Genomic DNA, 24,284 nt, shown 5'->3' with positions numbered 1-24,284 from the left:
CTCCCATGCACGTGCGGAGCCCTTCTCCCGAGGCACCGCTGTCCTCTCCAGACTGCGTGGCTGGCACCTGAGCCACGTGCCTGAGGAGGAAGCCAGCACCATCTGCTTTTCTTTCTCCTGTCGCGAGCACCGGGAGCTGCACAGCCCTGGCGCCAGGCCCGTCACTCTGCCATTCAGCCCCAGCGTACTGCTGGGGAGGAGCGTGGTCTCCACTTTGCTGGTGAGCAGCTTCTCAAAGCCAAGGAGGCAGGCGGGCACAGCATCCCTTATCTGCACATCATCCCTTATCTGCACATCCTCAGCATCTCCCAACCTGAGGCCTCACCCAGCACAGCCACAGACACCGGCTTGAAGCGTGCAGCCAGACGTGTGCTTGTTTATCCTCCCAGAGGCAAATGTTTGTGGGGCAGAACAACACCTGATCAGGTTGTTGAGCATCTGGGAGCTCCTGTTCACAGATCCTCCAGAACAAAAAGGAGCCAGGCAAGAGGGGCAGGGAGGGGAGGAGAAAGAAACACATGCTCAGATGTTTAGGTTGCTGCAGCCAACTTCTGCCCACGCTGCAGGAGAGCTTTGAGCTTCTTGCCCTTGATGTAACCACCACCAGAAGTTTGTTTTCACAAAACCTTCTTGTATTGAAAGCTACAACTCACACCTCAACACCTCATCTGAGGAGAAATGAGTAACCCTGTTATTAAGCTGTGGGCAGCATCACCTGGAGGGTGATTCTTCACACACCTGCCACTCTTTAGAAATAGATGGGAAACTTTGTACTGCAAAATAATTTTCAAAGGACAGCAGCTCCAGTGGAATATGAGGCATAAAAACAGAGAGAAATGATCATGTGAAGAAAAACTGACCTAGCCCTGATGCAGGAGACCCAAAGCATGGTGGCTCTTAGTGCCTGTACAAACAAGGTAGAAACCACGTGGCGCTGCTGACTTACACATGATCCCAGCAGAAAGACTAAGAGAAGGAAGAAAAAAGAAAAGAAATATCTTTCCTATAACTTAATGAATCCCTTGCAGCAAAAGGAAGGGGTGGGAACATAAGTTGATTTGGCTTGTGCCCTCCTTGATCCCCCTCCCACAGCAGCTGTAACCAGTCACAAGGTAAGATAGAGAAGGGCAAGGTAAAGGTTGTATATAAATGCCTTGCTGGGGTTTCTGGTGTGGTCCTGCAAGAGCACTTGGGGGTGAGCACTGAATTCTTTTAGTAAAAACATGACATTAACTGGTTGGACTGGCTGCAGGGTGGGAGGAGTTGAAGAAACCTGCAGTCCTAACCAAGAAACTGCTGCTCACTCTCTCCATTGCTGCAGGCAAGTCTTCTCTCTCCCCTCTTTTTTCCCCCACTGCATCTTGCACTCTTCCTGGCTTTCTAGCCTGGTGTTTGTCCAGTAGTTCCCAAGCACTGGGATGTATTTTGTTTCCCTTAATTGCACTTTTTAAATGATACCTGGAGGTCCTCAATAAGCAGTGGCTGAGTGTGAAAGCAGTATGGAAACACAGTGCCTGCCAGCCCCCAGGTGCTGGGGTGTGTTGTTGAGTTGCTTGTCTGCCCTATTTACACAGAGACTAATCAGCTCTCCATGGAATTTCGTTTGATCCTTTGGCCTGTCTCAAGGGAAACACAACACTAACTGACAAAATATGTATATTTTGGCTTTCAAAAACTATTACACTTTGCAAATATCACCCAGACATTGAGCTTTGTGGTTGCCAAGGAAACATCATGGGAGATAACCTGATCGCAGCTGTGAACTGCATCCTTTCCTCTCCTGGTGTGAAACCCGCACTTCCAGAAATGCCCGCTCTTGTCTTGGGGTATTTTATCTTTAGAAAGCAGAGGCTTGAAAAATATAGTTATTGGCACTCCAGAAGGTATTTCCTTCTGAAATGGAGCTCTCTGGAGGGCTTGCTCCTTGGGCTCAAAGCACGTGTGGGGTAATGGCTCAGCAGCAGAGGGGTTTGTTGTGCTTCGATAATATCGGTGTCTGCTGGTACAGCCACAACCCTGTTCACATAATGTGGCATAGAGTCAATGGGAGGTTGCACAGTGTCAGCCTGGGGTTTGAAAAACTCGGCCTCCCTGGAGCTATCAGCTCGGAGAATTGCAGGCTGGAGTCAGTGCTGGAGCTCCAGGTAAGATGGATGGAGCCTCCTGTCTATGACCTGGCATAAAAAGGGCTGTGCTGAGCTGTCCCAGAGGCTGTCAGGCACCGAGTGCCTCTTGCAGTGAGGGAACCTCGAGCTGTTCTCATCAGAAACGTTCCTGTTCTCCCCTGATATATGGTGCTGTGTGCTGTCAGGTGGAGGTGGGATGTCAGGGAATCTACTCCGATTTTCCCTCTGTGCCTGGCAGGGCCGAGCCAGTCAGGAAGGCAGAACCACATCCCACCTTGTAAGTGATGATAGCCCCAAGCATCTCTGCCTGTTCCTCCATCCCCTGAAGAGGGTGCAGCACCCCTGGACACAGATGGTAGTGAGCTCTGGGTTGGGGCTGGGCAGCAGAGGGGCTGGGGGGGACACAGGCCGTGGGTGTGCCACATGTGCCGGCAGTAGCTCTGGTGAGGGAGAAGGGGGGACGGGCACGTGGCCCCAGGGAAGCCTGATGTGTGCCTTCCCTTTCTGGTGTGGCAGAATGGCACTTTAAAGATGTGAGATGCAGCTCTTTTTCCTGACACTCAAAGAGCCAGTTGACAAGCTGCTGTCAGGGAAATGTTGTCTAACTCCCTTTCCCCCAATAATTTCCCTGGTAAAACTGCAGTGCGGTGGAATCAAATGGTGACAGAAACCAGTGGGGGAATAGCTGTGTTTTCTTTCTTTCTTTCTTTCTACTTTTTTTTTTCCTAGTGTGCATCTGTATTGGGAGCCATGTGCACATCGGTAAATCTCGCCAGTTCAAAGAAATGTTTTTAGTGTTCAAATTCAAACTTTAGTTCTTCCCCTTCTGCTAAAGAAACAACAAAGCCTTGAAGATGCTCCCAGCTTGCACGGGATTAAAAAGACATGGTGGCTGAAATGGAAAATAGCATCTCATGTTTTTTCTTTGGGTTACATGTGCAGAAAGCCCCTCTGCTGTTCTGTTAGCTGGTGCTGTGAAAAGTCCTCTCTGATGAGGAAAGGTAAACTGCAGGTGGAGGAGGGAGAAGAGGGCTCTGGTTATAAAACTACCTCTCAGGCAGACAGCTCGTGCCCTGCGTCATGCCAAAATAACTGTGGGCAAACCTGGGAGTGGGACTGACAGTGCTGGAGAGCTGCTGTGCACTTGGGCACGAGAGTGAAGCCTGGCCCTTGATGTTGTAATTACCACTGACACCTCCTGTTTGCACCAGGCATTTTCCTTAGGTGGTTGACTGTGGTTCATTGGTGGTTCCTCTCCTCACTCCCATAAACAGGAGTGGATTTCCTGGGAGCACAGGGTGAGGGAAGGAGCAAGAAGGCTGCAGCTTCTCACCGGCTTTGTGCAGTGCAGCTGGTGCTTCTCATCACCTGCTGCTGGATTCGATGTATGGCTGCAGGGCTCCTGCTGTCATGCACTGTCTTTCCTCTCTAAGGAAAGTCTCCATTATTTGATTTTGTTAGAAACTTTTACTCGAAGAGCCCATCTTTGCCATCCTAACTCCTGTCAGGCTTCAATAAGGGTTTTCAGAAGCGGCTTTCCCTACTTTGAGGTCTTTAGTCTAAGCTCAGCCTGCTCGTGTCCCCCAGAGCTGTAACTATGACAGGCTGCTCAGTCCTCTCTTAGTATTCAAAGCAGGGTGTTTTACTCTTAGGATGGATGTAATTTGTTTTTAAGGCAAATCCTTGGGGGTTTCATTTTGCTTTCCAAAGTGTAACAGCTGCTTGGGCTACATTTGCTCGAGAGCTGAAAACCCTGCAAGGGTTTGTCCATGAGTTCTGGCTTGGGTCATTAGGATTAATCTAAGCAATTGCCTCGCCCTTTGCTTCAAAGCGCTTAGGCCCATTTCACTCCGTGATGAATTTGGCCCCAGAATTTAAGTATCTACTTCTTTTGTACTTCCCATCCTCAAAAAAACCCTAAAACAATCGGGTATCCTTTGGTAAAAGGGCACCATAGTTTCTGCATAGAGCAAATAAGGCAGAGGGATGTGAAATTCATGAAATGCTGATTTTTGCCTTTTTTTTTGTTGTTGTCTTAAATAAGCTACATCAAATTCCTTATCACCCAGTCCTTAGGAACTGCCTTAGCACAGTGGAAGAATTGATTGCATAAATGCCAGCTGTAACTCTCTTATTTTTGGTAACAAGGCATTACTAAAGGCAGAAAGGCAGATTAATTCAGTGCCACGCTCCAATGAGACCAGTGTCCTTTTGCCTGGGACTGGCTCTGGAACCCTCTGCTACCTGGTTTTTGCTTTCAGCCGTGTATGTGGGGACTGTAGTAGTGGTTCAAAACACACATCTGTTATTGCAGCAAGAAGCCTTGAAGGGTGTGCACATATAGGTTAATTGTCAAGGGAAACCGACTTCAAGTACCATCAGACTGTTTTCCAATGTAATCGTGACATCTAAGAGGATGATCTTTGAGAGATCAGAGAGTGGAAATTATTCTCTTGCTTTGCACATCTGAGTGCAGTTTGGCTACAGTCAAATTAGCTGTTTCAGCCTACACTGTCAGTTTGCTCTTATCTCCCTTTCCTCTTGTTGTATTATTAATAATAATGAAAAAAAGTTAAAGACAGCAGTAAAGACCTATCTGCGTGGGGCAGGGCTGGAGCCAGCGACTCCCTCTGAGTAATTGTGGATGGTGACCGGCGTTTGAGTGCCCCTCAAAGGGACGTGCCGGCCCCGGGGATGGCAGGAAGCTCTTTGCCACGCTGCCTGCGGGTGTTTGAAAGGCAGGACTGCTGGATTGGAGCTCTCTCGTTTGCTTCATCTTCCCTCCCTCTCTCCCCTTGCACAGCTGCATTTAGTAATGAAGCTGGCAGCGTTAGAAAGTCACTAGAAGTAACCCAGCTGCCTCCGTGGGTTCACGGGGAGAAGGACTTTGTAGCTGCTCTCAGTCAGTCCATTAATTGCACATAATAAGGCATTTAGTGACAGAAGGATGGTTGATGAGCCTTAGCTGAAATAACAAGGGCCTGCCAAGAGCTGTGTTTCTTTGTCAGGGAGGGTTGTGGAGGGTCCTAGTGCTGAAGTGCAGAGTTGGAGTCGTGCAGGGATAAGAGCAGTGGGAACCTGCTGCTCGCTGATCTGGAGGGCACACAGCTGGCCCGGCACTGAGCAGGGAAGCCCATCCATGCTGAAGGACTAGCGGGGCTAATCCACTCTGGGGACGGCAGGTCCCTGCGTCTCCAGCAGTGTCTGCCTGATGAGAGCCACGGGGAGCTGCCCCACTGCCAGAGGGGCACCTGGTGGCTGCTGGCTGCACCACCAAGCACCTGATGAGAGATGAGCTGTTCAAAAAGGGCTGGATGTGGGACCTCCATCCCTGTGAGAAAGAGCAGGGCAGGTCGCATGGAAAAACCAGTGTGGACTGGGAAACTTGGGCTTTTCAGTTACCACGCTGGTCTTTGGTTTTGATGGGAAAATTAGTAATGAGTTGAGGAGGGTGCTGGCCCCAGCTGTCTGACAGATTCTTTGTGGGCTGCCATGGGCCCAGAGAAGAGGAGGACAATGACATGGCAAGGGGATGCACAGGCAGCTGTCTCTGCAGGGAGGGGTGTCCATGTGATGCAGACAGGTTTGCGTGGGGCAGCTCACTCCCTCATTAATAAAGCGTCTGTTTCCACAGCACCATGTGTTTCACCAGCATCAGCCCCTGGCATTGTGGGACTCCCTACACCTCATTCCCAGCTCAGCTCTGTGGGGAAGCAGGTCCAAGAGCTGCCACATCAGAGCCATGCAGCTCCTGTCCATCTTGGTAGGGAAACAGATAGTGACAGCATCCATGCTGGGAGAGCCCGACCTGTGGAGGTAACGAGGAGCCCAGGGTGATCCCTCACAGCTGGAGAGCAGGCTGTGCATGTCTGTGCACACAGGCTGCTGCTGCAGCGCCTGCCTGGCCTGCAGTGAGGGTCACCCTGCAAGGGAAGGGTTGTATCTCCCCAAAATAGCCAGCCACACTTGCAGTGGGCACATGCAGGTGGTCCCTGGCGCCCACAGCTGGAGCATCTGCCTCGGTTTTGCTCTGTGTAGCCGCCTGGCTGGTTGGCACTTCCCTCACCTGGGAGAAGGGCTGTGCTAGCCGTTGGCAGGAGGTGTTCCTTTGTCTGAATGAGCACTTGGGAATGTCAACATTTCTCCAGGCTAGTTCACTGTTCTCCTTACCTATTTGTTTTAATGTCTCAGCCCTGTGCAGCACAACTTCTTCTAGAAGGTCTGCATGTTTCACAAACGGATGTAAATATTACCCCTGCATGGAGAAACAGAGGTACAGCACAAATGGTTGGTTCGAGCACAGGTTTTCCAGCCCTGAACTCTCACTCCATCATGCAAGGTCCAGAAGGAGCAGGAGGCAGCTCTGGCACAGAAACCTGCTTGCCTCCAGGAGGGCAGGCAGCTGAGTAGCAGTGTGAAGGAAGAGAGGGAACAACAGTTTTCAGGGTCAGATTATAGAGGTGAATTTTGGCTCATATGAAAGGTCTTAGGAAATGTGGAGAATTGGCAGCTCTGCTGGCTGTGAGACCTCTGTGGATCTTTCGTGCACTCCTTTACCATGGTCGAAGGGGACATTACCTGTCCCTCTGCTCAGATGGGAGCACTCTGGGTGGACTGGGGGAGCTGTCCCACGAGCTGAGTGATGCCATCCGCTCTGAGCAGTGGGTGTTAGTGCTGCCACCTTCATTACTACTGTTAATTAACACCCTGTCATGACTTGGCAACATTCTCACCTGCCCTGCGCCTCAGGACGTCTGGACAAGGTCTGGCTACCTTCCTCCCCAGGGCATTCCTGACAGCAAGCCCAGGGCTTGGAGGCAGACAGCTCCTTGGTGACACAATATCAAAGCACATGGTTGAACAGCTGCTCCTGCCTGCGCTTTCTCCAGTGCTGCCTTTGTCCTCTCCCGTGTCCTTCCAAGGAGGGAGGCAAGGACCTGGCACAGCTGGCCTGTCCCACTGTTGGCAGCAAGCCTTGTGCTGATGTTTTTGGCAGCCCTGCTTTGCTGGTGCACCTTATTTGTTGTCCAGCTGAAGTGGAGAGGACATGGGCTGATGTCAGATCCTAATCACCTACCCACAGCTTCTATTCTTTGCTCTACTCCTCTTCATCTGTGAGGAGAGCTGGAAAGCTCTCCCTCCTCTCTTTCTCTCTCCCTAAAGGCTCCAGCCTCCTTCTTCTACTCACCTAGTCTAGACAGCCTTGCTTTTACAGAGTTTTTGAGCTTTTGCCTTCAGCTTTTCAAAACCCAGAGACCTGAGGTGTACACTGCTCATAAGAGTGTGAAACTCTGTGGCCAGAACTCATGACTTTCATTTGCTTTTCAACAGGGAAACACGTCTGTAAATCCTCACATCAGAAGGCCTGGATAGATCATAACAGATCTTTGGTAAGATGCAGGGAAGTGAAATGTGTTTATTCACAGAAAATTGCAACTTCAGCTGCAAATTATTTTGATTTCTACCAAAACAAAGTGTTACAGTTGGTATGGAGGGCTATTTTTTTTTGCTTTATTTTTTTCCTTTTTTTGGAAGTTTGGGTGAAAGAGGGAGATTTGTCACACTTGTGCAGGCTAGATTTGGAGGGAAAGGTCCTGATCCTGCTTCCAAAAGGGGAAAAAAAAGAAGCACCAGGGCTGGCTTCTCCTGTTGTCTCACTTGACCTCCTTGACATCCTGCCTCATCCAGATGCAGCATGTGTAGAGACAGTTGTGTTGTAGACATGTGGTTGGAGGCTTTGGCTCAGGAGGCAGCAATCCAGGTGAGCTCCTGGGCATGTACTGCCCTCCTGGCTTTCCCACCTCTGCTGAGTAGAGGAAGAACTCCCCCAAACACAGCAGTGGCTGAGTGAAGCTCTTGATCTCCAAGCTTTGACCACGCACCTGCCGAAAGGGAGACCAGGCATGACTCTGAGTCACAACCGCATGTGGATTGTGAAAAAAACAAAGCAGCATCCTGCCTCAGAAATCTTTCCAAAAGGGCTCAGCCATTCCTGCCCCCAGCAGCAGAGACTGCTGAGCTTGGCTGCCTCTGGGCATGCACAAGCAACCTCCTGGCTCTCCCCCAGCTCCTGCATGCCCAGGAGACAGGGATGAGAGCAGTGCTCCCGGGCTGCCAAAGCTGTGCACAGCATCCTTGACCCCAGTATGCTGGGGCAGCGTGCTCTGCTGTGCTGCTCTAAAGTCTGTTCTGGGCAGGCTTCCCTATTTTAGCTCAGTTCACACTCTGGAAATTCAGATCCTGGTGGCTGTGCCTGGAGCTGAGAGGTTCTTGGTGGGAGGCCCTTGCTGTAGGACAGGTCCATTATGGAGAGCTAGCTCATGGGCAGGGACCGCTGGAGCGAACTACTCCAGGAAACAGCCTTAATTCAATAAGCAGCTCTTACCTCCCAATCAATGCCAGACCTCTCCCCCTCCCAGCCCTGTTGCTGGAAGTGCCATTATTCTGGCAGAAGGCAACACTGACTCTCTGAGAGCTCTGGTTTCAGCCAAGGGACACGGAAGAGCCAGTGAGCCTCTGGGTTTGTGGTGCCCACACAGTCCTGGTAGCACTGAGCTGCTCCTCTGGGCAGGTCTGGGGGTGCCTCCACTAACACCAATCAGACACTGCTGACTGAGGCCTTCCTCTCAGCTGCTTATTGTACTGCCAGACCCCAAGCGTTGCAGCTGAATATTTCAATGCCAAGTTTTTGCCCCAGGCTGATTTATCTTTTTTCCTTTAAACAGAAGCTTCAGCAATAATTGGATCTGTTGTTTCTTAGAGTGAGACTAAGGAAAAATATGTTCATAAAAAGTCTTGCTATGCTGGAGAAATGCAATGCCTCTGGCCTCAGTGGACACCTGCAGTCTGCACTCTGCTTACTTCCCACACAGATTCATGAAGTGATGCTCAGCTGGCCACCTCTGCTCCACATGCTGTTCCTCATGTTCTGGATACTGGGGTCTCTTTTGGAGGGGTACAGAGCTATGTGAGAAGATCAAGGTAACAAAACTCACTACCTCTGCATTTTGTACTACCAGGACTAATGGGTATCTCTGTGTCTTGGTCTCACTCCTCTTTCCCTCTGCTCCACAGGGCTGCAGTGAAAAATCAACTCCTTTTAACATGTGACATGAACCCTGGTGCTGTAAGCATGACCTCAGGAGAAGAGCCTGGGAAGAGAGCTGTCACTGGGGAGACTGCTGGGCAGCACATAGATGGCAAGGGACACAGCCTCACTCTGAGGAGCAAGACTAAACCCATGCAAGATCATACCTGTCCTTGTCAGGCAGCCCCATCCAGCCCAGCACGAAGTCAGGTAGGAAACCAGCAGGGAAAAGCATGCTAAAGAACCTGAGTCTCTTTTTTTCTATCTCCAGTTTCAGCTGTTTTTCTTGTAGTGAGTGAGAGGAATTCAAGCTATTTGTTCCTGGCTGTCAGACCTTAGCTTCTGGGCTGTTGCCTCTTATTTGTTTTTAGTTGCCTGGCTCCTCGCAGTGATCTATTTCTTCCTGTGTATTTCAGCATTCCACCCTATGGGCAATGATTTCCCCTTTGTCACCAAAATATTGCATTAGTATTCATCTGTTTTTTCTGCACTGAGTTTGTTTAAAAAACCAGGAAACAAGAAAACCAGCAGACTGAAAGGAGTTTCATCCCAACTTCCTTTCAATGCTGCCTGCTACCAGCTCCTTTCTAGTCAGGTTGCTACTCATCTTCCAGTGCTTGCACTAATCCTCAGTTTTGCTGGCTTAACTGTTAATTTTCCACTAGCAGGCATTTTCTGTGGAGTCCAGACAGATGAGAGCTGCTGCCATGCCTTTGTCTAGGGAGGTATTTCACCAGAGTAGTGCCATCTGTGTAAGAACATAACTTACCCGTTATAAAACCCACCTTGCCTCTGAATTTTATTTACCTTTGCCTTCCATGTAGCCCTTCCCTCCTCAGGAGGTATGCAAGGCTTATGTCCTGCCTGTGTGCTCACATGTGTGTATCCATCACATGTTGTTCTTCAGTCTTCTAGTCCCACATTTCTTCTTCCTCCCCTGCTTTCTAGATCCTTGAGAAACCCCTGCTACCAGCCCTTTGCTTTACTCTGGTGTCTCCCTCTGAGCTTGGTTTTGGAGTTTGTCTCACGGCCTCCTTCACTCCGTTAAAACACATCAATCTTTTGTTTGAAGTGTCCATATCCAAGTCCTCCTCCCTATCAACCTTTGTACCTTTTCCTCTTTCATTCCTGATCCTCCTCCTCACTAAGAACTTGACCTGCTGTCTCTTTCCTTTAAGTTCAACTCTCAATTTTCCTTTTGGCAAACAAAATAATTTGAGTCCTTTATGTGCCCGCTGGGAAGTTTTGGGGGGTTTTCCCCCTGGAGCACTGAGATCATTTGGCTCCTTTCTACATCCTCTTCTTCCAGCAACACCTTCAGAATGTCGTTACCACACTGGAGGCAGTGAGCTGGGATTCATGTTACCAGCATGGATCACAGGTGTGTACGACTTGCTTCCTCATTATTCCCAGTGGAATGCCCATTACGTCTTGCCACAGCTTTATGCTGTTAGTTCATGTTCTGTCATGAGCTCCAAAACCCCTTCCAGAGCCTCTGCTTTCCAGTCATAGCACCCTGGGAGCCCGCTTGGAATTTCTTATTCCAGGAACAACTTTTTGTAGTAAAATGCCGTTTAAGCGGGCTTTGCTCACTGAACTGTAGAGAACTGCTTTGCATGGCTGCCCTGTGCTCCTCATTATTCATCACTTTGAATCTCTTTGTCATTTATGCACTGTAACAGCACTGAGATTTGCATCTGCTTCCCAGCGATGAAAATGCTGGAAAGTGTCAGGCCTCAAGCAGCTCCCCAAAGAAACAAGCTCCCTGCTTGAAACACTCCCATCTGTAGATGATTCACCACTGACAATTACTTGTTGAGATCTGTCAGCCAGCTCTTAATGTAGTTAACGTGTGGTTTATTGATATTATATACTGCTGATTTTTTAATCAGTGTTGTACAGTCGAATGTCAAATGCCTTACAACAGTCCTCCCTAAAGCTGACTTGGAGCCAGCCTTGGAGTCAAGTGGTAGGTGTGATATGTGTCAAATAATTGTGTCATCTCATCAGGGAAGGCCCACAAAACTAGCTGAGCCAGTTGTTAAATATATTCCCATCCTCTGCCCTCGCTTACCACCGTGAAACTCTTGGGAATTTTGTTCCAGTCTCTCCGAGCTTATTGCTGTCTCACTGTGTGCCCCCACATCCTTTGGAGCAGGAGTTTTGCTGCATCCTTCTTCCACACAGCATTAGTGTGGGCCTCTCCTCGGTCAGGGAGTGTACCTGATGCTCAGCCCTGGGCAGCCCCCAAGGAAAATGGGATGTGTGACCTGTGGTCCTCAATAACCTCATTCTCCAAAGGCAGTTGAAGGTGTAATTATTCATCTAATCCCCTGCTCCTTCTGGTGTGCACAGGCTAGAAATGCAGGTTCTGCAGAAGCAGAGAGGATGCTGAAGAGGACTCAGTCTTGCAGGAGGTGTTCACTCATGCCAGAGCTAAACCTGATACTGATGGGCCCAACCAAACATTTCCCCTCTGAAAAGACCAGTGATGCCATGTGCTTCCATGGCCCTTGGTGGAGACGGGAGAGACCATGTTCTGGGGGTTCTGGAGGTGCAGAGGGGGGCAGGGGACAGGTGATGCTCTGTCCCCTCTCTGCACTGCCGTTGTAACTCCAATGCACTTGGTTTAAGTCAGCTGGTAATCGTATGCGGTGATAAATAGTAAGAGACAGGAGTTCGTTGCAAACAAATGAGCCTCAACTAACCTCATTTCTTCTTTTGACAGGATAACAAGCTTAGAGGATAAATTCTCCCCTGCCAGAATTTGTTTCTCTGCTGCCAGCCACCTCAGCATTTAGCAAAACCCCATTCTTTGCTCACTTCCAGGCTGCTTAAAGCAAAGGCGGGTACAGACCACCCTCCTCAAGTTTTGGATTCAGTCCCACTATCTTTTTTCATGCAGGCTGCTGTACTTGTTCCCAATCCTCCCACCTCTGGAGATGCTCGAGCCTCCCCAGCCAGCAGGAACACTCTGGGGCAGGACAGCAGAGCCCACATTGACCTGAGAACCTGTGGCAGAACTGCTGCCTGCTGGTGTGGGAACAGCCAGCTGTGTACATCAGCAGCGAGGAGGGTTCTTCTCAGGAGCCCTTGCAAGGTGTCTGAAGAGGCTGTTCCAGGGCAGCTCAGCAGCACTGGTAAGTAAATTGGCAAGAACTTGTGATTTTCCTGTATTTTTCAGATGTTGCTTGGTTTTGAGACGCTGCTGGTGTTGGACACTTTGGAAGTGCCTTTCCTACACCTCTGGAAGCCATGCAGGCTCTCAGTTGTGTGCCATGCTTTTTGTTAAAGGAGCTTTCTCACAGCAGCACTTCAGAGCCTCCCAAGAGTCCAGAAATGCCCAGAAATATGAAAAGTACTTAGGAAAAGAGGCCAGATTTGCAGAAATCTGGGAATACCACTCAGAGGCAGAGGAGTTTGGGGTGCTCTGGTTATCCAGCACCTCTAAAAAAACCCAGCTGTGAGATGCAGAGCAGGAGGTACACCAGTGAAATGCTCCAGTAATGTGCTGTTTAGCAGCATCCTGAAAGGACTTTCTCCTCCAGGCTTTGAGTGCTGGGCATGGTACTCATCTCTGGTGGCCCTTTTCACAGCACTTTTGTTGCAAATAAGACCCTTATGTCCTCTTAGGCAAAGGTACTGGGTGAGAGGGTGCATTTAAATAATTAAAAAGTGCTTTTCTCCATTCGTGGTCATTGCGTCACATCCTCGCTGAGCACAGTTCTGTGTGCAGTGCTAAATGGAGCCCTTTGCCAATTTCTCCCAATTGGTCAGGCCTTGAAGAGTGAAATCAGCAGCATTCAAAATGAAGCAAAACTCTGCCAGCATTAGGCTTTGTAACAAAGTGAAATTTGCTCATGGTTAATTTTGAGGATTTGTTAAGGTGCACAACCTGGGCCCCAATCCAAGTGGTGCTGGCAGGATAAAAATCCTCCCCACGCCACCAGGGCATACATTTCAGGGGCACCATTTGCAATGGGGTGGTCCCTCTGTGTAAGGAAAACAGCTGTCCATTTCAACACAGGCTGACCTGCTGCCTGCTCAGGGACTTGCGTGGCCTATCTGTCTTTCTCCAGAAGTGCTGAGCATGTACAATTCCCACTGACTTCTTTGTGGGCAAGCCGTGGGTTTGACAGGTTAGATCCACAGTTTGGGGGATTTTTATCACATCTGGTGACATCTGAAAAATGGCAGATTAAAATACAGCTCAACCTTAACCCTGCCTGCAGATTAGCATTTTAACCAAGTTCCCAACGTGCTGGATGAACTGCATCAGAGTGCCTTTCCTTATGAGAAACTACTGCTTGAGTGCAACTGTGATGCAAGAGCAGATCAATCTGCCCCTTTAGATTGCAGCTGCTCTGAAGTTTAGGACCTGTCCTGAATACAGAGTTCAAAACAAAGCTTGAGAGCCTGAAAACCTGTGTTGACTGAGAATAAGGTTTGTGCAAACCCCTGCCAAGTGATAAGGCAGCTCCCCCTGGCTCTGAGAACTGAGCTTTCCTCCCCAGCCATGCTCAGGTGCGAGGGGAAGCTGGAGCTCCTGTGAAAACACCCAGTCCTGCAGCTCTGGGGTAAGTGGAGGCTCTTGCAAACTGCAGACTGGGTGTCTTTCACCTGTGGCTTACCAGGGAGGCAAATCAACAATTTGCTTAAGAAAACACCTTTACAATTCAGCACATCGATTATCAAATATGTAACGAATAGGCGCTTGAAAGGTGCCGTGGTTTTGCATATCTCTGCTTGAATTCTGGCTCCACAGACATTATATGGTTTTCCCAGAGCTGCTTCCTGCTGTGTGTTTGCCTCGGGCTTAGATTGGTCACTGGGGCTCCAGATTGCAAAAATCAGATCGGATGTGCCTATCTCTGTTTTCTACAAAGGGACAAACTTTGCCCTTTGCAGTGCATGCAGAGCGGTGAGTAATGAGTGTTTGTGGGAATATCGGTGAGCTGGGCTAATAACCTGACTGACCTTGCTGGGGAGAATCCCTTCTGCCCTTGGGAGACAGAAGTGAATCTCCCTCTGTAGCTGGGAGTCACCTGCCTTCAGGGCATTTCACAGCAGAGGGCCCAGGGTGTTGGGTGGGGGAGGCTCTCCCTGCCTGCCTCGGTGCCCTCTGAGCGTGCAGAATTGCAGGCTCTGGTGGCTTGCTAGCTGCTCACATACAGCCCTGAGTGTGTGCATGAACAGTCCACAGCCATGCAAAGCTTTACCTTAAAACAGAGAAATTTCCCTGTACAGCTGAGAAAACGCTCTGTTCTGTTGCAACACTACCCAAGCTACCTGCTTTCAAACATTCCCCTCGTTGGTGCCTGTCTCGATGCTCCTTCTGCTCCCTTTTCCTGCTGAATGCTGCCCCTCTCCTGGCTTTGGTGAGCCTCTTGTCATCCCTGCAAACAGGAAACTTGAGGCCCTCAGCTTTTGGGGACAGACTCTCCACCATGGGGTGAGCTTCTACAGCACCTTTGTGTTCACAGGGTGGGTACATCAGCGCACCTTCAGAGCCTCTTGGGAGGTTTCTGTAGAAGGAAAGGGTTTGCACCTGGAGCCTGGGTTCTCATTTTGGACTGCTCAAGGTCTTCTTGCTGGTGGAGAAGGTAGGAACTGTTTTCAGAGACTAACCCTGGGATTTAACTTTAGGATTCCCTTCAGGTGCCTGGCTTTGCCTGCCCATCTCCTCAGGCCAGTGTCACACTGCACCAGCAGCTACAGCAAGATTTGTGGCAACAGAGCCGGTGACCTCTCTTGTAGAGTCCCAGATACTGGGCTATCGAGAAGTTAATGAGATAATCAGAGCTGACACAAGAACAAAATACTGCCCTCCGATAATCCTCCCCTTGTCATTTTCCTGCACGTCTCTGTGCATTTTGTGGTTTTCTGCCGTCACGTGCGGCTCGTGCACAGCAGCCCTGATAGCTGAGTGCACATCTTCTGGTGTGGTTCGTCCTCCTCCATTCTTCTTGCTCAGCCCTCCCTCATTGCATCTGATTGACTCTGGGGCCATTGATTTTAAATAAGGTCTTGGGGGAAGGTCTGAGGGTTTTGCTCTGGTTTTGTGCAGCAGGCTTTGAGTTCTGGGTGGGAGCCACTGAGCACTGCTGCTATATTAAATGATGGTCAGCGACAGGAATGTAGTCATCGCTTAATACCCCAAATTGCTGCTTTTAAGTGGGCAGGGTTTGGCTTCTGGCCAGATCTCTGTGCTCCTGGCAGAATGATTCATTACCTTGTTCTGGCAAATGTATTTTCATCTGCTAGTTTAAATCTGATTTCTAGTACTCTGTGTGGTTCTCACAGCTGAGGAATTTCCTGCCCTTTATCCGCCTGTTTTCTTCCAATCTAGCCTAAAATCAATACACTTAAATAAATAAAGCCATTGGGCTTGCGAGTACCTCCTGCTGTGTCAGCGGCAGAAGTAAAGCTGGGTGACCAAAGATTAGTTAAGCCATTTTCTTCTTCTTTAAGTAAATTTGCTGTTGTTGAGGCGTGCTAGACCTCAGCAGGGAGCGCTTGCCAGCCGGCAGATCCAGCAGCATGCCTTGGCATCCCATCAGTGGCAGCTGCCTCTGTAGGGAAGAGCCCCTCTCCTGGTCTGTGGTCACCCCTACCTGTTAGGGCTTGGGTTGAGCATGGTTTCCTGGCATTTTTTAATGTTTTGTGATGGGGATGTTCTGCCACTGCGTTCAAGAGGGTGGGGGCCAAAGGGTGTAGCCCTGTCCTTTTAAAGCACTTCCCCGGTGTGGATTTCCCTTCTGCTTTTCCCTGGCAGTTGTGATTGTCAGGTCTGCTTCCCCTGAGAGGGTTATACACTGTGTGGCAGAGGCTCCTTCCCACAGCTCCTGCCTGCCCTGCAGAGGGGGATGCTGGCAGGAGCATCCCACACTAGGATTCATGCATTCAGTTCTTCTGGGGCCAGGGAAAAAGGGAAGGGTGGTGTGAAATGAGGTCTTCTCTTTCTTCCCTAATGCCAGGAGTTACCCCCAAAGCACTGAGTTCAAGGAGCAAAAAACAGATTTAGGATTTCTAGACTGAGCCTTAGGGTTTCTGCAGCCCTGCCCTTGTGCGTGGGGAGTGGACAAAAGCAGGTTTTGTTGGTGAGCAATTAAGTGTATTCCCTGTCCTGGACTGAGTTCACTGCTGTATGCTGGGCAGAGAAAACCTTAGTGCAGTGGAAAACACATCCTCTCCTGCCTTCCTGGGTGTGCCCTCAGTTCCCCACAGAGCCCCCTGCTCCTCACAGAGCCCAGTAACTCAGCTTTGCATTCATATGAAGAACAGCAATTGTGCTCTTGGGCCTCAGCCTGGTGCCAGCTTCCAAATTACAGGGTAAGCCCTGCTCCAAAGGTCTCCCCTTGTCTCAGAGCAATCGTTCAGAGATGTCTCTGTGCAGCAGCTGCAAGGATGGAAGGAAACTGCCTTTTTAACATTCTCTGTACATGCTGGGGTTTGGGTGTTGGTGGGTTTTTTGAAAGGAAAATTATTTTAAACAAAATTGAAAATTGTGACAAACATCAAGCTTTTGTGTTACTAGAATCATAGAGTAGTCTGGGTCGGAAAGGACCTTTAAAAGTCATCTACTCCAACCCCCCTGCCATCAGTAGGGACAGCTTCAACTTGATCAGGTTTCTCAGAGCCCTGTCTGACATGACCATGGATGTTTCCAGGGATAAGGCATCTAGCTCTTCGGGCAACCTGTTCCTGTGTTTCACTACCCTCTTGTAAAAGCCTTCTTCCTTTTGTCCAACCTAAACTGACACCCCTTCAGTTTAAAACCCCTTGTCCTATCACTACAGGCCCTGCTAAAGTTTGTCCCCATCTTTCCTGGAGGTCCCCTTTAAGTATTGACAGGCTGCAATAAGGTCTCTCCAGAGCCTTCTCTTCTCCAAGCTGAATCACCCAGGTTCTCCAGGAGAGGTGCTCCAGCACTCTGATCATCTTTGTGACCTCCTCTGGACTCACTCCAACAGGTCTCTGCCCATCTTGTGTTGGGGACCCCAGAGCTGCATGCAGGACTTCAGGTGGAATCTCATGAGAGCAAAGGGGCAGAATCCCCTCCCTCAACCCCCTGCCCATGCTGCTCTGCATGCAGCCCAGGATGTGTTTGGCTTTCTGGGCTGCCAGAGCATGTGGCTGGCTCATGTCCAGCCTCTCAGCTACCAGCACCCCCAAGTCATCCTCAGTAGGGCTGTTGTCGACTCCTTCATGCCCCAACCTGTGCTGATACCGGGAGTCAGCCCAACCCAGGTACAGCACCAGCACTTGGCCTCATTGAAGATCATGAGATTCCCATGGGGCCACTTCTCAAGCTTGTCCAGGTCTCTCTGGATGGCATCTTTGATACACATCTTCAGGTCAGCTTGGTGTCACTTGCGAACTTGCTGAGGGTGCACTTAATCACTTTGCCTATGTCATTGATGAAGATATTAAACAGTACCTGTCCCAGTATGGACCCCTTAGGGACACCACAGGTCACTGATGTCCATCTGGACTCTGGGTCATTGACCACCATCCTCTGGATGTGATCTCCCCCTGCTATTTGCTGCATGATGAAAAACTCTTTCATAAAAATACATCCCACTTTTTTCTTCTGTTATCATCTACTCAGCTCTGGCTGCAACTCACTCTTGGGAACAACTAGGATGTGTTACAACCCAGTGGTTCAGCACAGGCAGGGAATGAAAGTGCAATGCTTTCCCTCCCTCCTTGCCAATAATTGCAGGACCTAGAGATGAAAGCACTCAGGGGGTGCAGCATCAGGCTCGTGGCATAGAGGTAAGTGGGATGCCACATCATCACTGCAATCCTGCAATTCCCTGGCAGTGGGTGGGATTTCCAGAGCCTACCATCTCTTGGTCTCTCTGGGCTGCACTGGGATGCCCTCAGATGCCTGAACTGGTGAGGTGACCGTGCAGTGAGTTGTGCTCTGTGTGTATGGCAGGGCTGCTCCAGGAGTTCCTCTGAAGGTGAGTACGGGTATCACAAGCTGTGCCCCGAGCTGGAGAGATGCAATGGAGTGGAAAGGAGACAGGCTCTGTTTACACACAGATACCTGTGCAGCCAGCAGTGTTAGTGAGAGAAAACAGAAAAGGACATGACAGTTACACTGGGTTTTCATTAAATATTAAATGGAGTGAAGTTTTCTAGAGTGTGCCTGGGCTGTTTTCAATTGTCTGTCTGATGGCATGAGAGAGAAGCCAAGTGGGTGAACCGTGGGTCTGGAGGTGCAGGGTTTCCTGCTCAGGAGCCACGGTGATGGGAAGCATTTGTGTGCAGGTTGCTCCTGCAGCTCATTTCACCCAGAGCAGCAAATCTCCTCCAGTTGTCCCACCGCTGGTACGGCCCAGAGAGAGGAGTTAACTCTTGTAGGTGTCTCCAGCAAGAGGTCAGGGGAGGGAGACAACTGGAGCACAGCTGGCCCAGGCTGGAGCAGCAATGGCAAGCAGCAGATGCCTGCTGGTGGCCGGCTGGGGATGGGGAATTCACCGCTCACGTACCCCCTTTCCACCAGGTTTAACGCAGAGTGAATTCCCCATGTGTAGGGAATACTAAACAACTGCTGTAGCTTCTTTTTTTTGGTTCTTTCTTTTCCCCTGCCCCAGGAGCTGTGACACAGCCTGGGCACAGCCCTCCCACCCTGCTCCATCCCCTCTGTAGCCTCGCCTTTCCTCGTGCAGGAGCTTAGCAGGGCGGCAAGAGGGAATCTCCTAACTTGGATTGGGTTAATAAGTTAAAATGCAGAGCCCTAATCCCTGCTGCTAAATCAGAATGTAATTCAGCTTATAACCACAACCCAATCCATGTGAATTACAATCATTTTAAATACAGCCAGGACTATCTGGGATTTAACATCCTCCCAAGAGATCCTGAAAATGAAAACTGGGACACTGTGCTGCTCTGGGTGAACCTGCCATCAGAGGGAGCCGAGGCAGCGGGGCAGAGGGATTTTGTTACCTCCCAGGCCCCCGGAAGAGAGGGAACCTTGTGTGCAACCCTTGGTCAGGGCACGTGGCTGAAAGATGCATGTGAGCCTCCCGCAAGAGCTTATCCTTGGGGAGGGGGACAGAGGCTGCCAGCAAACCCACAGCACTTTTATCTTTAATTTAGAATGTTTATCTCAAGAGATTCTTCCAGCTTTAAAACAAACATAAGGAGATCTTCATTTGCCTGGCAGCATCTGGCCTCTGAAAGCAGGCACGTACAGTCCCAGCAGCAGGGCTGATAGCGAGGGCTTGTTCTCTGCCTCCTTTCTCCCAACTTTAACCTCTGGCAGGATGAGCCTTGCTCTCCCTCTTCCTGTTTCAGGAAACTACTAGAGAAAATGGGTCTTTCCAGAGCTTGAATCAACGGTGGGCACCTGGCAAGTGTTCTCCTAAGTGCCTAGGAAGATCTTTTACTGCTTTCACTGTTACTTTATGAAGCCCTGGCTTTCACAGCTTTGATGGGGAAAGAACAATTGTTCATTGTCTTCCTGCACCACCTCCGCCTGGGAAATGGGAGCAGCTGAGTCCTTCTGCTGCCACTGACCCACAAGCATTCCCAGGGAGCCTCAGTCAGCGTCTGGGTGCTACAGCGGGGATTCTGTAACACAATGCACCAAACCAGGAGTCCCGTGGAAAGGAAACATATATGGACGGATTCTTAGTAGGTGTTTCCGAGATGTTTATTTCTCCAGCCGCATGGCCGGAGCTCTGCCGAGGAACTGAGGCCATCGCGGGCCCGAGGGTCCTTCCCGCGCAGGGAGCACAGAACAGCCACTGGGAGCGAGGCTGAGCAGGGGCTGGGGAAACCCCGCGGCTCCCCTCAGCGCCCCTCCCCAGGGCTGCACGGCGGGGGGAGGAGACCCCGACATCTGGGAGCGTGCAAATTCAAAGGTTCCACAGAAATTGAGGGTTTTAATGGATGCTCTTCCAAGCACTGAACTGGAAAGTCCCTGTGGGAACAAGGCACGACTCTTGTGGGTTGCCAGGCACAGATAAAGAGTTCAAGGAGTCCCAAGTTGCTACATTAGTGGGTAGAGGTTAGAAAATAAGATCTGCTCAGACTGGTGCCTATGTTTGAACCTTTTTAGGAAGATTCTGATTTTTTTTTCACATCACTCTTTTTTGTGGTTTCCTTGTATTACTCTTTTTCCATTGGTGAAAGGCTAGCACTGTTGTGCTATCACCTAGCCAAAATGAGAACGCATGGCAATTTCTCAAAGCCTGGCATGTAAAGTGCCTGGTGCACTGGGATGGAGAGCTTGTGAGTTTTCTGTGGGTGTGATGAGGGAATGGAAACGATCCGAGTTCTTGGGTGCTTTCCCAAACCCAAGCTAGCCAGTTTTCTATGTTTAGATACGGTTTACTTAGCAGCACTGCTAGAGTGGAGAGGAGAGCAGAGGGTTTTCAGGCACCAACAATGCCAACAAGACTGTTCCCTGCCCCAACCAGTGGTGGGGCCCTGGGATAGAAGAGGGTGAACTTCCCAGCTCCTCAGACAAATGGTGCACAAAGCTGCCATCCACATTGCTCTTGGCTCCTTACAGAAATATTCAATCAGCTGATGATTCTCCTCCCATGCAGCTGGGTCAGCTTAGCCCCACAGTTGTTCTGACATCCTCCCTGTGTCCTCCAAGATGTGCCTCAGGGCCATTGTCCCTCTCAGCAGCTGGCTGGGCGTTTACCAGACTTAGAGGTAAGGGCTTTTTTCCTTCCCCACTGAAGTCATCACAATATTTTGAATTTTTGCAGGGCTTCCCAATCACATTGTTAGTTTCCCCAGAGCTTTCAGAGACAGCTGTGAGCAATGCTTCCCCCTCCTTTTGCTGGTCTAACTGCAAAAAGGAGAGAGATGCTCATCTGTGTGTGACCAGAATGGCCCAGCCTTTACTCTTGAGGCAGGGGATCACACCACTTCCCACTAGGGCTGTCCATCTATGTGCACTGTGTATTGGAAAGGGAGGTCTCATCTTTCTATGCATGACCTGTAAAACGTGCTTTGAAATGAGGGTGGTCCCAAGAACTTGTACTACACAAAGAGGCCAAGCTGACCCTGAAGCTGGATATGTTTCTTGGCTTTGCCCCACTGGTGCCACCAGCAAGGATCTGTCTGTGGCAGGGTGGAAGGTATGACAAAGTCCCAGACAGCAGGCTGATCCATGCAGCCATCATCGCTCTGTGTCATGGCTCAGGGCATGGAGATGTCACCTTTGTGCTGGTGCCAGAGTTTGAGCAGAGAAACTTACCTCCTGCATGTGAGTTGGATGCTGTGCTGGGTGCCCCTGGTAATTCAGGTGGAGCACCTGCCTACCTTGGACAGGAAAGCTGTCCTCCCCCAGACCCACCCCAGCGTGCGATGTCCATGCAGATGAGCAGGGAAGTGTAGCTGTTTCCACCTTCCAGGCCTGGATGCGAGAGGCCTGGAGCTGCTCGCTCCTCCCACGGGATGGTGGTGGATTTGATCTCACCTCAATCATTTGCTTTTAATGGGCATGCTGTCCTGGCTGGAGGTTCATGCTTTCCTGGAGAACGCCTCTGTACAGGCCCTGGCTGTTACTTCTTTGAGTTTGCTGCTTCTATGCATGCCCAAAGATGCCTGGCTGGAGAACAGCCTGCAGCTGCCAAAGGCCAGTTTGGGGGGCAGTTTCTCTTAGGTTGGGGGGGGGGGGGATGTTAAAGGCTGTTTTGCAAGATCACTCAATTGAAGTGTCTTCTTATTAGGCTTTTTCTCAGGGTGAATGTTAAAGGGCACCTCTTCCATCAGGAGACTCCAGAGCTCACAGGCTGGCAGTGGGCAGTCTGTCCCTAGAGAGCATGGTACTGCATCCTTGTGATGCATCATGAAGTTATCCCTTATCCCACGTGCTGCCACACATGGGTGAGCATTGACAAAATAATGCTTGCAAGTGACTTTAACGGGGAATTACAACATCTGCTCCATCCATTATAGGGGCTGCAATACTGGAAGGATGAAGTGATTTCATGTGAGTCTGGCCCCAGCTGCAGTTACTCCTGTGCTGGCAGAGATGTGAAGGCCACGATGAAGCCTTCAGGGAGTTCATCCTAAAAGGGCAGGAGATTGGAGATAGCAGGACCACTGTGTGCTAATCCCCTCTCCCTACAGTGGAGTGACTGGACAGAGGATGATGCCAGGACAGGCTGACCTCCTACTCCTGCCTTCTCCAAAGACTACCTCAGGACCAGAGCACTCTCATCAGCAATCATACTGGTCCCTGCTGATGCTGAGACAAGGCAGGGTCCCAGACAGGCACAGGAATGGCTGTGCTCTCCTCGGCTCTGGATGCACCACTTGGCTCGGCCGCTGCTCAGCACCGAGATGCCTCCTGAGAATAACAAATAACCAAAATGCTTTGTCAGCGTGGCAGCCCATCACACCAGCAGAGGCTGTGTCTGAAATACAGAAGCAGTACGGTTTTTGCTGAGGAACTCCCCCAGAGACAGACAGCTCCTGCATTATTAACAACGGTGCTGATGAATCCCTGTTAATGAGACGTGCTCGTGCAGCCAGCCAGCCATGAGGCCGTGGCCATGCTGCTCTCAGCTCCCCACTGCAGCCTGTGCCTTGGAGAGCAAGAGATGATTGCTCTGGGGAGCAATTGGCAGGGCTGTGCTGTAAGATTTGGCTACTTTCCCTAAAATTTGCACATGTCCTGCCAGATTTGAGCTAGGTAGACACGGAAATCAGTGTTGGCTCTTTGGTGGCTGTGAAAAGCAAGGTAAAAGGCTGCCATCCCCATGGGCTTGTGACTAAAGAAAAAGACCTGTGTCTTGGTGTGTACTCTCTGCTCTGCTCTAGAGAGCAATGTAGGCCATATTCTCTAGTCTATTCTTAAATGGCTCAGCCAGGGGAGCTTCCTTCTTCTCTGGCTCAACAGAGTCTCATGTTAGGAAAAGCTTTACCCATTTTTTTTCTCCTTTTTTTTTTTTTTAACTCAATTTCATCTTGCTCCACTTATCAATTCTCCTTTTGGTTCCTGGATGCAATTACTCTCCCACTGTGGTCATTATACCTCCTAGGATACTGGTAGAAGAGGATTTTTTTTTTTAGCTGATGCTTGGCCAGGAAAGACATCTCAAACTCTTTCAGTTTTTGCTAAGTCAAGCCTCCTCTGAGCTTTCCTAGCTGCATAATACTTTTTTGACAGTTTAGCACAAGGGATGGTATTTAGGAGCCTGTGTGACACAGACTGGTCAACCTCCAGTGCCTCACACAATGCCTCTAGGAGCCGGCACACCGTCGCCTGTTCTGATCACACTGCAATCACTGTTAATTCCCCTGCAGTGCTGCCAAGATACTTCCCTCTGCACTGCAGACACCCTGATGCCTTCCAGATGTCACAGATGATGTCACATTCCTGATGTCATTGTTGCCTTATGCAGAACAAATCTGATAACATAACCTGTTTGTGCTATACCTTTCTGTCTGTTGATGGGTTTCTGTAATGTGAACAGTGTTGACCTCCAAAGTTTGTCTGGGCAAGTGGAGGGCAAAACAAACCCCTCAGGAGCTAAGAGACTGGTTAAGATTGCACAGGAGTAATTTGAGCAGCGCTTTTTTGTTGGAGTTTTTTTATGTTTTGAAGCAGAACTTCTTGCAAATCTTGTAAGGAGTCTGTGGAGTAAGGGCAATGTGGAGCCTGCAGAGTTGGGGCAACAAAATGAAAGCAGGGGTGCTGGAAGGGCACCAAATCTCCCAACAAGATTGTGCAACACCAAAAAGATTGGTAAATTAAAAATATTGAAGTTACCTCCTTTATGTGGCAAGAAGGGATGCTACGGTAGCCTTGAGGCCCTGATTTTGGCAGCAGAGTTTTGCAAATGTCCCTCTAAGCTCACATAAAACACCAAGAAACCCTGACAAGACCTTGGAGAAGCCTGCAGCACTGATGACCAAACCCAGAGGTGCTTTGGACTGAACTAGTGGGAGGTGATATTGTTTGTTTTGGCATCAAGGAAGGCAGAGCTGAACCTTTGGAAGGGATCACAAAAGGAGAGATACGCTGAACAGGCTCTCTGGCACCTGAGAGGCAATCTTATGAGAGTCTTATCTGTATGCAAAGTGGTGCA

At 49.9% G+C, this 24,284-nt stretch overlaps 1 long non-coding RNA gene across 3 annotated transcripts; it reads left to right on the top strand.

Annotated features, from left to right (window-relative positions):
* Nucleotides 1-1,023: 1,023 nt before the first annotated feature.
* LOC138119966 (uncharacterized) lies at nt 1,024-23,084 on the top strand. 3 transcript variants are annotated; one of them, XR_011155687.1, is made up of 6 exons: nt 1,186-1,321; nt 7,458-7,516; nt 8,999-9,107; nt 9,201-9,423; nt 12,119-12,353; nt 22,147-23,084. It is a non-coding gene; the product is annotated as an uncharacterized lncRNA (long non-coding RNA). The 3 variants fall into 3 exon arrangements; XR_011155688.1 differs by lacking the exons at nt 1,186-1,321; nt 22,147-23,084 and adding an exon at nt 1,024-1,112 and having other exon boundaries at nt 12,119-13,417; XR_011155685.1 differs by lacking the exon at nt 22,147-23,084 and having other exon boundaries at nt 12,119-13,417.
* Nucleotides 23,085-24,284: the final 1,200 nt, after the last annotated feature.

This window comes from Aphelocoma coerulescens, chromosome 1 (genome assembly GCF_041296385.1).
Source record: "Aphelocoma coerulescens isolate FSJ_1873_10779 chromosome 1, UR_Acoe_1.0, whole genome shotgun sequence".
Classification (NCBI taxonomy): Eukaryota; Metazoa; Chordata; class Aves; order Passeriformes; family Corvidae; genus Aphelocoma; species Aphelocoma coerulescens.
The sequence above is the reverse complement of the archived record's forward strand: the minus strand, read 5'-3'. Positions and strand labels throughout refer to the sequence as shown.